Below are 15,420 nucleotides of genomic sequence, written 5' to 3' on the forward strand. Positions count from 1 at the left end.
ATTACTTTAGGAAGTATGGACATTTTAACGATGTTAATTCTTCCAATCCAAGAGGACAGAATATCTTTCCATTTCTTTGTGTCTTCTCTTTCTTTAAACAGGATCTTATAGTTTTTGGTGTACAGATCCTTCATCTCTTTGGTTAAGTTTATTTCTAGGTATTTTATTCTTTTTGTTGCAATTGTAAATGGGATTGTATTCTTAATTTCTCTTTCTGCTACTTTGTTGTTAGTGTATAGAAAAGTAATCAATTTTTGTATGTTGATTTTTGTATCCTGCGACTTGACTGTATTCATTTATTATTTCTAAAAGTTTTTTCAATTGATTCTTTAGGGTTTTCTACATATAAAATCATGTCATCTGCAAATAGCGACAGTTTCACTTCTTCTTTTCCAATTTGTATCCATTTGATTTCTATTTCTTGACTGATTGCTCTAGCTAGGACTTCCAATGCTATCTTAAATAAGTGGTGAAATTGGGCATCCTTGTTTTGTTCCTGTTCTTAGAGGGATGGCTTTCAGTTCAGAATGATATTTGCTGTGGGTTTGTCATATATGGCCATTATGTTGAGGTATTTTCCTTCTATACCCATTTTATTTGGAGTTTTTATGACAAATGGATGCTGTATCTTGTCAAATGCTTTCTCTGCATCTATAGAAATGATCATGTGATTTTTATTCTTCATTTTGTTAATGTTGTGTATCACATTGATGGATTTGCGGATATTGTACTATCCTGCATCCCTGGAATAAAATCCACTTGATCATGATGTATGATCTTTTTAATCTATGGCTGTATTCGATTTGCTAGTATTTTGTTGAGGATTTTTGCATCGATGTTCATCAGTAATATTGGCCTGTAATTTTCTTTTTTTGAGTTGTCCTTGTCTGATTTTGGTATCAGGATAATGTTGGCATTGTAGAATGAGTTAGGAAGCCTCCCCTCCTCTTCAATTTTTTGAAAGAGTTTGAGAAGGATAGATGTTAAGTCTTCTTTGAATGTTTGGTAGAATTCACCAGGAAAGCCATCTGGTCCTAGACTTTTATTTTTGGGGAGGTTTTTGATTGCTCTTTCAATCTCCTTACTGGTGATTTGTCTATTCAAATTCTCTACTTCTTCTAGATTGAGTTTTGGAAGATTGTGTGATTCTAAGAATTTAACCATTTCTTCCAGATTATCCTATTTGTTGGCTTTTGGCTTTTCATAGTATTCTCTTATTATCTTTTGTATTTCTGAGGTGTCTGTTGTAATTTCTCCTCTTTCATTTCAGATTTTATTTATTTGAGCCTTCTCTCTTTTTTTCTTGGTGAGTCTTGCTAAGGGTTTATCACTTTGTTTATCTTTTCAAAGAACCAGCTCTTGGATTCATTAATTTTTTTCTACTGTTTTTCAGTCTCTATTTCATTTATTTCTGCTCCGATTTTTATTATTTCCTTCCTTCTGCTAATTTTGGGCTATGTTTGTTCTTTTTCTTCCAGTTCTTAGGATGCATTTTTAGATTGTTTGTTTGGGATTTTTCTTCTTTCTTGAGATAGGCCTGAATTGTTATAAACTTCCCTCTTATAACTGCTTTTGCTGTATCCCATAGATTTTGGCATGTTGTGTTTTCATTTTCATTTGTCTCCATGAATTTTTTGATTTCTCCTTTGATTTTTTCATAGACCCAATTGCTGTTCAGTAGTATTTTGTTTAATCTCCACATTTTTCTGGCTTTTCTGATTTTCTTCTTGTAGTTGATTTCTAGTTTCATACCTTTGTGGTCAGAAATGACATATGGTATTATTTCAATCTTCTTAAATTTATTGAGATTGGATTGTGGCCTAACATGTGGTCAATCCTGGAGAATGTTCCATGTGCATTTGAAAAGAATGTGTATCCTGTGGTTTTCAGATGAAATGTTCTATATAAATCTACTAAGTCCATCTGGTCGAATGCGTCATTTAAGGCTAGTGTTTCCTGATTGATCTTCTGTTTGGATGATCTATCCATTGGTGTAAATGGAGTGTTAAACTCCCCTACTTTTATTGTATTACTAGATCTCTTTTTATGTCTATTAATAATTGCTTTGTGTATTTAGGTGGTCCTATGTTGGGTGCAGAGATATTTACCAATGTTATATCTTCTTGTTGGATTGTTCACTTTATCATCATGTAGTGCCCTTCTTTGTCTCTTCTTGGGTTTTTGTTTTAAAGTCTAGTTTGTCTGACATAAGTATTGCTACCCCCGCTTTCTTTTCTTTCCCATTTGCATGATGTGTCTTTTCCCATCATTTCACTTTCAGTTTGTGAGTGTCTTTAGGTCTGAAGTGTGTCTCTTGTATGCAGAATATATTTGGGTCTTGTTTTTTAATCCAATATGCCACCCTATGCCTTTTGATTGGAGCATTTAGTCCATTGACATTTAAAGTAGCTATTGATAAATATGTATTTATTGCCATCTCGCTACTTTTTTTTCTGGGTGTTTTAGCAGTTCTTCTGTGTTCCTTTCTTTTTCTCTTGATCTCTTCCCTTGTGATTTGGTGGCTTTCTTTAATAATATGCTTGATTTATTTATTCTTACTTACTTGTTTACTAATTATAGGTTTCTGGTTTGTGATTACCATGAGGTTCCTATATAATATTCTACGTATATAGTAATCTATATTGAGTTGATAGTCTCTCTAGCTAGACCTCTTTCTAAAAGCTCTACTTTTTCACTCTCATCCTCCCACATTTTACATTTTTGAAATCATATATAGTCTTTTATTTAGTGTGTGTCTATCCATTACCCTCTTATCATTGAAATAGGTAATTTTAGTACTTTTGTCTTTTAACCTTAATATTATCTTCATAGGTGGTTGATCTGCTGCCTTTACTATATTTTTACATTTACCAATGATTTTATTGCCTGTTGGGTTTTTTTATATATATAATTTTCTTATATCTATTTGTGGTCCTCACTTTCCCACTTAAATAAGTCCCTTCAGGATTTCTTGTAAAACTGGTTTCTTGATGATAAACCCCTTTAATTTTTGCTTGCCTGGGAAGTTCTTTATCTCTTTTTCCATTCTAAATGATAACCTTGCTGTGTAGGGTATTCTTGACTGTAGGTTTTTTAGGTTTTTTCCTTTTAGCACTTTAAATATGTTGTGCCATTCTCTTCTCACCTGTAGGGTTTCAGCTGAGAAGTCTGCTGATAGCCTTATGGGCTTTCCTTTATATGTCACTTGTGGCCTTTCTCTTGCTGCTTTTGGGATTCTCTGTTTATCTTTAATTTTAGACATTTTAACTATATTGTGTCTTGGTGTGGGCCTCTTTGGGCTTCTCTTTTTTGGAGCTTTCTGTGCTTCCTGTACTTGGATGTGTGTTCCCTTCCTCAGGTTAGGAAAGTTTTCAGCTATGATTTCTTCAAATAGATTTTCTGCCCCTTTGTCTGTCTCTTCTCCTTCTGGGACACCTATAATATTAATGCTCAGCCACTAGATATTGTCCCAGAGTTCCCTTAGACTGTTCTTATTCTTTTTAATGTTTTTTTTTCTTTTTCTGTTCAGCTTAGGTGATTTTCTCTAGTCTTTCATCTAGCTTGCTGATCCATTCTTCTGTATTGTCTATTCTGCTATTGAGTCCCTCTAGTGAATTTTTTCATTTCCATTATTGTATTCTTCATTTCTGATTAGCTCTTTTTTATATTTTCCAATTCTTTGTTGACGATCTCACTGTGTTCATCCAGTCTTCTTCCAATATCAGTGAGCATCCTTATGAGTTCTTGTTTGAACTCTTTGTCAGGTAGATTGCTTATTTCTGTTTCATTCAGTTTGTTTTCTGGGATTTTGTCCTGTTCCTGTGCTTGGAATGTATTCCTTTGTCTCCTCATTATGCCTCTTTCTCTGTGCTTATATCTATGTATTAGGTCAGTCAGCTATGTCTCCTGATCTTGGAGAACTGGCCTTAGGAAAGAGATGCCTTTTGAGGCCCAGCAGTGTGCTTCCCTCTTGTCACCAGTCCAAATGATCCAGAAGTCACCCCTTTCTTGGCTATTTGTGTCCTTCTGCTGAGGTAGGGTTGCTCTTACCTCAGGTGCCCAGCAAATCTAGTCTTTCCCTCCCTGGCCAGCTCTTTGTAAATCTGGTTTGGGGAGCCTCAGCGCTGTTGGTTACAAGGTCTAATAGCACATTCCTTTTCAGTTTTCCTGTTAATTGAGTAGGTTCCCTGTTTAGCTTGTTGCTAGGCTCAGGGGCTTACAGTTGCTGTAGGCCTCAGTCCTGCAAGGCTGTTGTCAGTTCTCTTAGGAGTGTAGCTGAGTGGGGCTTGCACTAGGCACAGGAGCACCCAACTCTTTCAGGCTTTGGAAGGTGGGGCCAATCCTTTTTATGGCTATTTGTGGAGCACAGGTCTTCTGATGCTGATAAGCCCCACCCCTCACACATCCACATACACTGTCAACACAGTCCTGGTTCATGCACACTTCCTGACACCCTGAAGCATATCCCGTCACCCCACTGCAGAGGGCCCCACCTATCCACCAATGCCCCCCACAGTTCACTTGGTCCCCAAACATGCCCTGTCCCTCAGAGGTGGACAGATTTGCCTGCCTGTAGAGGATCAAGGCACTCAGTCCATGCAAGCCAACAAGTAGCCTAAGGGCTTGCTGTTGGGTGCAGCCAGTCCCTAGGGCAAGCTGCCTTCCCTGGCTGAACTGGATTAAATCTGCATTCTAGTGGGTGTGGCAGACTCCATGTCTAATAGGCCAGGGGAAGAACTTCAATGGTGTCTACCAAAGTTTGTGTCAGCACACCTGTATTAGGTGAGAACAATGGCCACTACCAATGTCTTAGTCTCCAGAGAGGTCTCACCTCTCACCAAGATGCAGCCAGAGCCCACCAGGTGAGTCTCTTTTCACCAAAGGACTGTCAGCCTTCTTTCTGGTGATTTTAGGTTGCTCTCTGAGGTGGGTGAGTTTGTGCATGGGCTCTTTAAGACCCGAGTTTTTTCAGCTTCTATCTGATAGCTTTTCTGGGAGTATCCCCTGCTGCAGTTAATAGCCAGTGAAGCCAGATAGTAAGACCCTTGTCTCAGTTGTGCTGAGTCTGAAGGATGCTTACAGCAGTAATGGGCACCTGCTCAGAACCTCACTCCCCCATGTACCTTAAGGTGTCTCCTACCTCGCTGGCTGTGAAGATCTGCTACTCGTGAAGGTGGCATTTTTCCTCTCCAGGAGGAATTTCTCCTTCCTCCATCTCAGTCAGCGTTGTCCCTTATGCAGGGGTTATTTTTATACAGGTTTTGGTTTATTTCCAGGGTAATTTTTCCAAAAATAGTTGTAACCTGGTTGTGTTCATGGGAACAGGTGAATTCAAAGTCTGTCTATACCATCATGTTGATGAGATCTCTCTGAAAATTGTTTTTAAAATCACCTCATAGCAACAGTGTTTCAGAATGGTTTGTTTGGACCACACCCAAAAGGAAATGAAAAAAGAAAAGAAAGCTTAGCTTCATACATTAATGTTTTTCATTTCACAATATCACTTAGCAAATTGCAGCATGCATAATAGGTATTGAATACTTTTTGAATGTATGCAACATAATTGTGTCATATCTAAAACTATCTTGTCCAGCCAGTGTGATACAGTGTCTGATAACCATAAGGTGAATTTTTCCTTTTGTTTTATAATATAAGGATAAAAATGTTTATTTAAGGCATATCTGATAGCACAATCAGAAAGTCAGTAAATAGTGTTTAAATGGAAGACAGGGGCCAGCACCATGGCCGAGTGGTTGGGTTCTCTCTCTCCACTTTGGTGGCCCAGGGTTTCACTGGTTCAGATCCTGGGTTCAGACCTAGCACCACTCATCAAGCCATGATGAGGCAACATCCCACATAACAGAAGGACCTACAACTAGTATATACAACTATGTACTGGTGGGCTTTGGGGAAAAGAAAGACAGAAGGGGAAGAGGAGGAGAAAGGGAGAGGGAGGCGGTCGAGAGGCAGAGGGAGAGAGGAGAAGAGAAGAAAGAAAGAAAGAGAGAAGGAGGGATGAGAGACATATAGTTCACCTCTTCATCCAGGGACATGGAAGAATTCTTACTTTCCATTGGAAGTTGGTTGTGACTATATGACTCACTTTGCCCAAAGAAATATGAGTTAAAGCAACTTGCATCACTTCTTAGCCTCTTCTAAAACATCTTGGCATGCAGATGGTAATTTTGTTACATTTATAATACTTAGTTCTTTGCTTTTTGTGTTGCAGACAATAAATCTTTATTGTTTTGGGGGCTAGCCACGTGGTTATGTTCACGCCCTCAGCTTTGGTGGCCCCAGGGTTTCACAGGTTCAGATCCTGGGCACACGGACCTAGCACTGCTTGTCAAGTCATGCTGAGGTGACATCCCACATACAAAAATTATAAGGACCTACAACTAGGATATGCAACTGTGTACTGGGGCTTTGGGGAGACAAAATAGAAAGAAAAGAGGAAGATTGGCAACAGATGTTAGCTCAGGGCCAATCTTCCTCACCAAGAAGCATACCTTAAAAAAAAACAAGATAGCGTTTTATTTTCTTTTGTCAGTAAAATCATCCCAAATTCATCTTTACTTTTTTATCCTTTTGAAATGAGCTTATATTTCTAGCTGGATGGTTTCAGGGAGTTTCTTTTTTCCAATGAAATACAATAACACCAGTGTCATAAAGATTGTCAGGAGGGAGATAAGAATTTTGTGAGGACATTTTGTTTTCTTTGTGTTTTGTTTGTTATTTTAAAATTTTTGTTGAGCCCGAAACACGCAGCTTGCTCTTCCAGGTGGGAAGCTTAACCCTTTCTCTGAGGGATGGGAAAATCCCACCTGGATTTGGTTCGGTCTCTTGCTTAGGGATAGCAACCCAATTTGGTGAGATGCCTGGTTGTAGTGGCAGCCTTGTAGTTCATGGGTTGTACCATTTGTAGTTTAGCACATAATTCTCATTGCACAGATACCTCTTTTCTGTAGTTGAAAAGCAGAATTGTGTGCACAATTCACCTCCCCCCAGTCAGAAAACTAAGTCAGGAGAAGAAAGAAAATCATACTAGCTGAGCAATTTCTTATCCAATGCATTTTCTCCAACTGTGGTGGATTAACCAGCTCTAAAAGAGATGCTATACAGTCTTCATAGAGCCTACACAAACTTTCAGCCCTGTCGTGCCAGTCTTGTTGTTATTGGAGAAATCTTAAGAATTTATTTTATTTTCCAATCTTCTGTGACTCACTTTACTTCTAAGCTGGAGAGTGTGGTAATGTGAAAATCCTCTTTTTTAGTTATCTCCATATTAAATATCAGGCAGTTATTCTTTGATGTGAGCAAGTGAAATTTTGTTTCCTTTTTTATTTTATTTGCTCAGTATCTGTAGTTTTTGATTTTATGCTCATTGTTTATTGTAAAATAAATGTTAGCTTTTTCACTAGAGAAAAGCTGGCATTTTGGTTAGGATTACACACTCTCAGGCAGGCTGTCTGAGTTCGAATCCCGGCTCTATGGCTTGGGGATAGTTGTTAAACTCTCTCAGTCTCAATTTTGCTATCTGTAAAATGAGGATAATGATAGTAGCCAGTTCATGGTATTGTTCTGAGGATTAAATAAGTTCATTCATATAGTGAGTTGTCTTGCCTTGTTTTTTTTTTTTTTTTGACCAGTGGTCTAATAAATCAGGAAACTGTAATATCCACTTAGTTTTCTTATATTGTCCCTTGTTTTCACAATGTACTCCCTCCATTCTAAACACTCGTTTAGTCATTATTTTAATTTTAAAGTTTTTTGAGAATTGAGACATCTCTCTCATCATAGTTTGCAGTTTTAAAACCAGAATTAGAAAAAGATCCGCACAGAGTTCAGAAATTCCTCAAACGATAAGGACACCATTTGGGTTTGTTTGGGAACTAGTTTGAAGTCCAAATTTACTTTGGAGCAAATAATCTGATTTTTGCTTCTTTATAATTAAACTTCCCTTTGTCACCCTAAATTAGATTTATTCCAAAACTAGCATTTTAAATTATCACCTATAATTTATTTCAGAGATGTATAATGCCTCATAACTTAATTCATTGTACATTCTTCAATAATCATTTGTAGTCAGGAAAACAATGATTTGAACTCTATTTCTGCCATAACCTCTCAGACCCTGGACAAAGAATGTAATTGCTTTAGAATTGGTTTCCTAATTGTAAAATAAGAAAAATAACACCCAACTTAGGAGTTTTTGGTAAAGATTAAAATATACTAATGCATGTTAAGACCCACACTCTTAGCATATAGTAAATACTCAATACGTAGTTCCTGTCATTATTCTTGTTGTTTATATTGTCTTACTCTTGAGTCACTATTTTTTGCCTTGTACTATATTTGAGTTATCAGCTACATAAATCACAGACAGACAGCTGTCTACTTTTTGAGATTTCAGTGATATAAAAAGACTCATATTTGGCAATAAATAATAAAAATAAATAGCAAATCTCAAAACACATTAAGTTTCTTTTACTCAGGAACAAGACTACAACGACTAACTCTGGGTGATAGAGATAAAGAAAGAAGATGAAGATGACAGACAGGAGGGGCAGGCTCAAAGTATTGCAATACCTGATGAGATAAAAGCCTACTGAAAATAAATGCCAAAAGTTCAACTATGTACAATAATATCTGTGACACATTGTTAAATGTGAAAAAAATAAAAAAGGAACTAGAGCAATATGTATAGAATAAATATTTTTGTATGAAAAGAATAGACTCACAAATATACATAATATTAGACATTTCTCATTTGATTCTAAATGTCAGAAGGCTGACTTGACCTTCTTTAAATAAAAAAAGGGAATTTATTGAACGGATATTTGATTTTCTCATGTAATAACTAAACAAAAGGCAAGGCATGAATACATTTAGGTGTATGGACGTGTGGAACCAGGTATGCAGCGTTCTCTCTCTCTCTCCCTTTTGTCTACTTCTATCTGCAAATCAACTCTATCCTTTCCTGCTGCAGATCCCGTCACTGTTAGTTCATATCACGGTTGTTGCCAACTTAGTCTCACACGGCGGAGACACCAAAGAGAGGCCAGTCTTCTTTTTCTCAAACCTGCCTAAAAAGTACCAGTGAAGAATCCTGAAAGTCTCAAATAAGTCAGATGTTTACTTGCTGATCACTAATTGTGTACAGGGAGGTGTGATCAAGCAACACAGACATGGGCACTGCGACTGCATCCTGTTGTTCCAGGGTGATTCCAGAAGAGCAAGAATCACTACTCTGGCAGCTACTCCAGAGAATATTTACTACATTATATTTAATCTATATCCACGTCTATCTATATAAGTATATGAAGTAAAATGCAGGAGAAGAGGTCAGTAGGGAAAAAGTAAGAAAGATTGGGACATTTACTTTTACTTAATATCCTTATGACTATTAGGATATTAAGGATATTATTTCATGTGGCCATATAGCTTCTGATAAATTATATGGTTGCTGCCAAAAAACTTAATGTATGCTTAGACTTTTTAGGCTGCATTAGTTGACATAGAGGCTCCAATATAATGGGAAAGCATCCATTTTCATCCAGTTAGGCCACATTTGAAATGTGTTGCTTCAACTGGGTGTAGTCGAACTCTAGTAGATCCATTGAAGGATGAAGGAAAACTATGACGGGAAAGAGGAGTTTCCTATCGGGGGAAGTCAAGGCAATTGCCACTTATCAAGTTTATTGTAGATGACATTCATGCATCAGAGGGAGAGCTGTTAAATCAATATTTGTTAAACTCAGAGCTGAATTGAAAAGCTTCAGCAATAGCAGCTACGCTTTTTTCTGTTTGTCCACATTTGACATAAGATAGTATTGTATCAAATTTCCTTTAACAGTTTGAAAATTACAACATTAGATGACTCTGAGATCTTTACAGCCCTAAGACTTAGTTTCTCCCCCTTAGGGCAATCAGGCCTATGACCAGTACATCTTAGTGTTAAATAAACATGACATGAATAATAATTTAATTGTACTGTCACTATCCTATAGTTTAATATAATGTATTTGATTCAGTTTGTTTGTAAAGTTGTTACATTTACTTTAAAATATTTTATAAGCTCTGAAGTTGTATTATACAAAGTATGTTTGTGTGGTATGCACCAAGAAATATTTATGTAATTTACTTCTTTTTAGTATAGTGGTCTTTTGAACTTAATAACGAGTTACCAATACCTAAAAAGTATGACTTTCAATAAATGAAACAGTATAATGTGAAAAGTATTGTTTTTATCAATTTCCATTTTGAAAAAACATGAAATACAAATGGAACATAGAATATATGAAATATAGCAATTTTTCTAAAGCAAACTGCCTCTATGAATGGGTGATTGTAGAGGCATTCTCCAACTTTGTGATATATTATGATATATTAAGCACAAAGTTAAAAGAAATTTTGCCTACATCTGAATAGCACATAGTACTTTAGTAGAGATTATTTTGTAATTCACACTGAGACAGTATTGTTTTATCCAGAAGAAAAGTAGAAAAGCGAAATGAGAACGATTGCTTGGCAAAGCCCTCTCTCTTTTTCCCATGGCGTCAGAGATCCTTTTGGGCTGTGGGTTATTGACAGTGTTTAAAGAAGCAATCTGAAAGCGTGCAGATAAATACAAGGGAAGACACAGCCGTTAAAAATAAGTTATAACCCCCTATCTTTTCTCAGAATTATTTTCTTAGTTGTCACTGAATGTAAATGATAGAATACAAATTCTGTCATTTTTAAAATTGTATCTTAAAAAATTATCATCCACTTCCAAGATATCATCTTTGTCTTCATTTTAGGAGGTGAGTCAGAAGACAATTAAGTGGTCTCCTTTTCTGAAATTTATTTTGAATTTTATGTCTACAAATGGTTGCCATTTTGAAGGAATCTCCTATTCTCTCTCAGCATTATCTTATTAAAAAAAGAGAAATAAATATTAATTTTTTTATCTTGCCTGTCCAAGAATTTGCCTAAGGTAGTCAATGAGTATTACATGCCTATACATGCAAGCTGAAATTAAGAATTAACTCTCAATTAAGACAATAGGAAGCATTATGAATATAACACTTTTTTTTATTTTCATTAAAAGACAATGTTGGAAACACTGAAAATATTGGCTTAAACTCTTGACTGAATAACAAACTTAACAACAAAAACAAAACAATAGAATATGAAGGAAGATAAACCACAGTGAATTAAATCTTAAGGAGATAATTTGTAAATTTAAACTAAAAAAACATTTAAAAAGTGCTTAGAGTAATCTTCAAAATTTTTTTCTTTTTGTGTAATTCAATGTGAAAATTCAACGCAAAAATCAAAACAAGCAAACATAAGATGGCCACCATATAGATTCATCCATCAGCAGATATTTTTCGCACATGCTAGTTATTTCTAGGGTGAAAGTCCTAGAGTTGGAGGCATTGTAGGATTGCATAAAAAGTAAGATAGTGCCCTCTAAGAGAATGGAGGCGGAGTGTACAAACAGGAAGACATAGGTGACATAGGTGTGCTTGACATAAATAAATTTAAAATAAGAAAGTCAGCGTGATTATACAATATTCTCCAGCCTCATCCAGCTGGGCCAGAGCCAGCAGGTATGAAACGGATATTTAAATTGAACTGGGTTTGCAAGTAAGAGGCTCAAGGGGGTTGGATGACGGCAGGCAGATTTAAGCATGAAATAAATGCACATGATCTATTCTAGAAAGGATGGAAATGTTCTTTAAGATAGTGAAAAAGTGGTTGAATTAACAGATTTTAGTTCTTGATGGTGTTGAAAAATTGTTCAGGTCTGGGTACTAGAGAGAGTGAGCTGGAAAGATGGGGAGACAAGTTTGAGATTTTGATGCTTAAACAGAAAAAAAAAAAATACATCCCCAACCCAGATTAAATCCTTTTTATACAATGTGAGTTTTTAAAAGACATCAATTTAGATAACAGCACAACTCACTATATTTATAGAAACACATGTCAAGGCATATGTCCTACTCACAAAGGGCCAAGAGCGTGAAGAACAGTACGCTTGTGTCATTGCCAAAGGTGCTGAGAAAGCTTTAATTTCTCAGCCCATAGAATCTTTAGCAGCAGAGATGTTGCTAATAATAACAAACATCTTAAATATACTTTGTTTGTTAAGGAACTATTGGCAACCAAGAAAATGATAATCTTTTGTACGTACTAAAATCGAAATTGAGATCAAAGCTGTTTTCTATTTAAAATGCCTTTTACTTTTAATGAGGGGTTTGCGTTATATAGTAAACACATATTCTTGAATTTAAAATTCCAGCAGAGTGAACAAAAAATTGAAAGCCCTCTTGTTATACATCCCAATAGAATTGTTCTTCAGAGTGTCCTATATATCTCTATGAAAATATTCAGAAAATCATTTAATTTAGCAGAAATTAAATTCCTAAACAATTTCAAAAACAAAGAACAATTACAGTTAAAACATTAAAAATGAGCTGGTCTGTTTTAGAAATGTTAAACTTGATACTCACTCATTTTAAAAAATACTTGTGACCGAAATAAATGTATCTTGAAAATGCTTTATGCCAAGGTATAGAGATAATCCTTCCATTCCAGTGTCCTGCCATACTGTCCCAGGCCTGGAGAGGAGGTCGAAGAGGGGCAATTTTGACTCCGACAGCATTTCCTTTATTATTAAATATTTTCATACACTAATAATTTTATTTTAAGAAACTATAATCTGAAGACACTAGATTTGTTTCACAAATGAGAGGATTTTTATTCAAAAACAAAAGTGAGATGGTTTATATGTATCAAGATATTTGCCCGAACATCTCGGGTATACCATCAAATTTTCAAGTACACCAAATTTCAACTCGAAAATTATTTGGGGAGCTTTCTCACATATACACTCTAATCTGGGAAAATGAATACACCAAAGGTAGACCATATTCTCCAACAAACGCATCCTTGTATTTTATATAAATAGCTATTTTTTTATGCAAAAATCTTTGAACTTCTATTTTCAGCCTGCGTGCTAAGTCAAATCCCCACCTCATATAAATTTTGAAGTATCATTAAACTAAAGGAGTTATAAGAGGGGCCGGCCCCATAGCCGAGTGGTTAAGTTCACCCACTCCGCTTCAAGGACCCATGATTTTGCTGGTTCGGATCCTGGGTGTGGACATGGCACTGCTCATCAGGGCGTGTTGAGGTGGCGTTTTACATAGCTCAACCAGAGGCACTCAGAACTAGAATATACAACTACGTCCTGGGGGACTTTGGGGAGAAGAAGAAAAGAAAAAAGATTGGCAACAGATGTTAGCACAGATGCCAATCTTAAAAAGAAAAAAAAAAGGAGTTATAATGAAGAACATCAGAGAGAAAGAAAAAACAGACAACTCACCGTCAGCACACACTACACAACCTGTAGAATTAAATGAGCACATGGGCAGAGACAAACTATTCCACTTAAAAAAATGACAGAACTATTCTTCACGTTAGCTGATTCCAAAAAAAAGTATTCAGAAAGAAAGGATCCCTTACCACTTCTACCCCACTACAAAGCTGGTTCCATTATGGATTTTTTTTCCTGGTGTAGAAGATTGGCCCTGAGCTAACGTCTGTTGCCAATCTTCCTCTTTTTGCTTGAGAAAGATTGTCTCTGAGCTAACATCTGTGCCAGTCCTCCTCTAGTTTGTATGTGGGATGCTGCCACAGCATGGCTTGATGAGTGGTGTGTAGGTCTGTGCTGGGGACCCGTACCCATGAACTCTAGGTCCCCGGAGCGGAGAGTGCAAACTTAACCATTATTGCTTAAGTAACTTCCCACTGCCATTACTACCTTATAGAAAGAAAGTTCAAGACAAAAGGCCCTGCAGCTTTTACCTCTACATTTCTTCTGCTAGGACACATCTCCCCACATCTGCTTCAGCATAATCAAATTAGATGGAGATCTAAATGATGTTTTTCTTTACTTGAGTCTTGGAGATTCTAAGGTATAAAGGATATATACTCACCTAGATGAGAGGTGGTAGTAGTTAAAAGCTGGTTCTCAGGATTTATGGCTCAGAAAACTTTCTTCTTCCTCTTACTAAATTTCTGATCATGGGTAACCCATTGACTCCCTTGGCCTCATTTTACTCATCTACAAGATGGATATAACGTTTGCCTATGTCATAAGATTGTTTTAAGTGTTCTTTTGAAATAACTCACATAACTTACCACAATGTTGCCTGATGGGCACTCAACAAGCGTCAGCTTTTGTTATTATTCAGGCAGGTATATTCTTACAGTTCACCTTCACAAGCACCTTAACTCCAATCTTCATACAAAAATCTATGGTTCGTTCCCTTTGTCACTAGAATAGCAACCATGTTTGACCTTGGCCCAAAGACCTCCCGAAGTTTCATGGACTCTGCAAGCAGAACCTGCCTCAAAGTGATTCCTGAAAGGTGTTATGTTGTAAAAACTGTGGTTATTTTCCTATCATAGTATTTACTTTGCCCTCCATCCCATTATGTACCACTTATTCTTTACTTTTATCGTTTATACTTTTCATTTCTGCACTAATAAACTTTATCTTTTCTGCTTATTGATTATCACTTCTCAAAACTTCTCAAATAGGAATTCCAAGAGGTCAAGAATCTGCCCTGTTTGTTCTCTTGTTCACTGATTTTCCTCTATTATTCACTGGTGTGTCTTAACAGGTGCTCAATACATATTTTTTGAAGTGAGACCAAGGGAGGTTTGATTACTCAGGTTCAAGATAGAAGAGGGGTACAATATAAAAAATAAAATTACTGGATTTTCCACTTACTATTTCAGTCTTAATCTTCCCATAAGTATAATTTATACATAACTTCAGACTTATATTTGTGATTATTCTATTCACTTATAGCTCAGTCTATTCCTCACATGTTATTTTATGAAATTGAATATAATAAGATATATAAATGAATAAATACCTGATAGGACCAAGACAGAACCTTCTCCTGGTGCTGTAAAAAGCATGCCTTACACAACCTGGTCAGCCACATGCTAGGGCAGTGGAAGATAACTACAAGTTAGAATCAAAAGTCAATGGACGGGAGATTAAAATGCAATGACAGAAATTCTAAAAGTCAATGGAGGGGAGATTAAAATGCAATGACAGAAATTCTAAAAGTCAATGGAGGGGAGATTAAAATGCAATGACAGAAATTCTAAAAGTCAATGGAGGGGAGATTAAAATGCAATGACAGAAATTCCTATAATCTGTGAAATCCTTTATATCTGCCAGTCTTTGCAATGAGACTATAAGCTTCTGATGATAAGAAGTATACATTACACATTTTAGTTTTATGGAGACTTTATTGATTGATAGGGAATTAATATAGCATGTTACAAAGAAATAATTTTCATTGTTAATCAGAAGTTCTAGCTCACTCTGTCAGTTAATTACCATCTAAC

This window comes from Equus quagga, chromosome 19 (assembly GCF_021613505.1).
Source record: "Equus quagga isolate Etosha38 chromosome 19, UCLA_HA_Equagga_1.0, whole genome shotgun sequence".
NCBI lineage: Eukaryota > Metazoa > Chordata > Mammalia > Perissodactyla > Equidae > Equus > Equus quagga.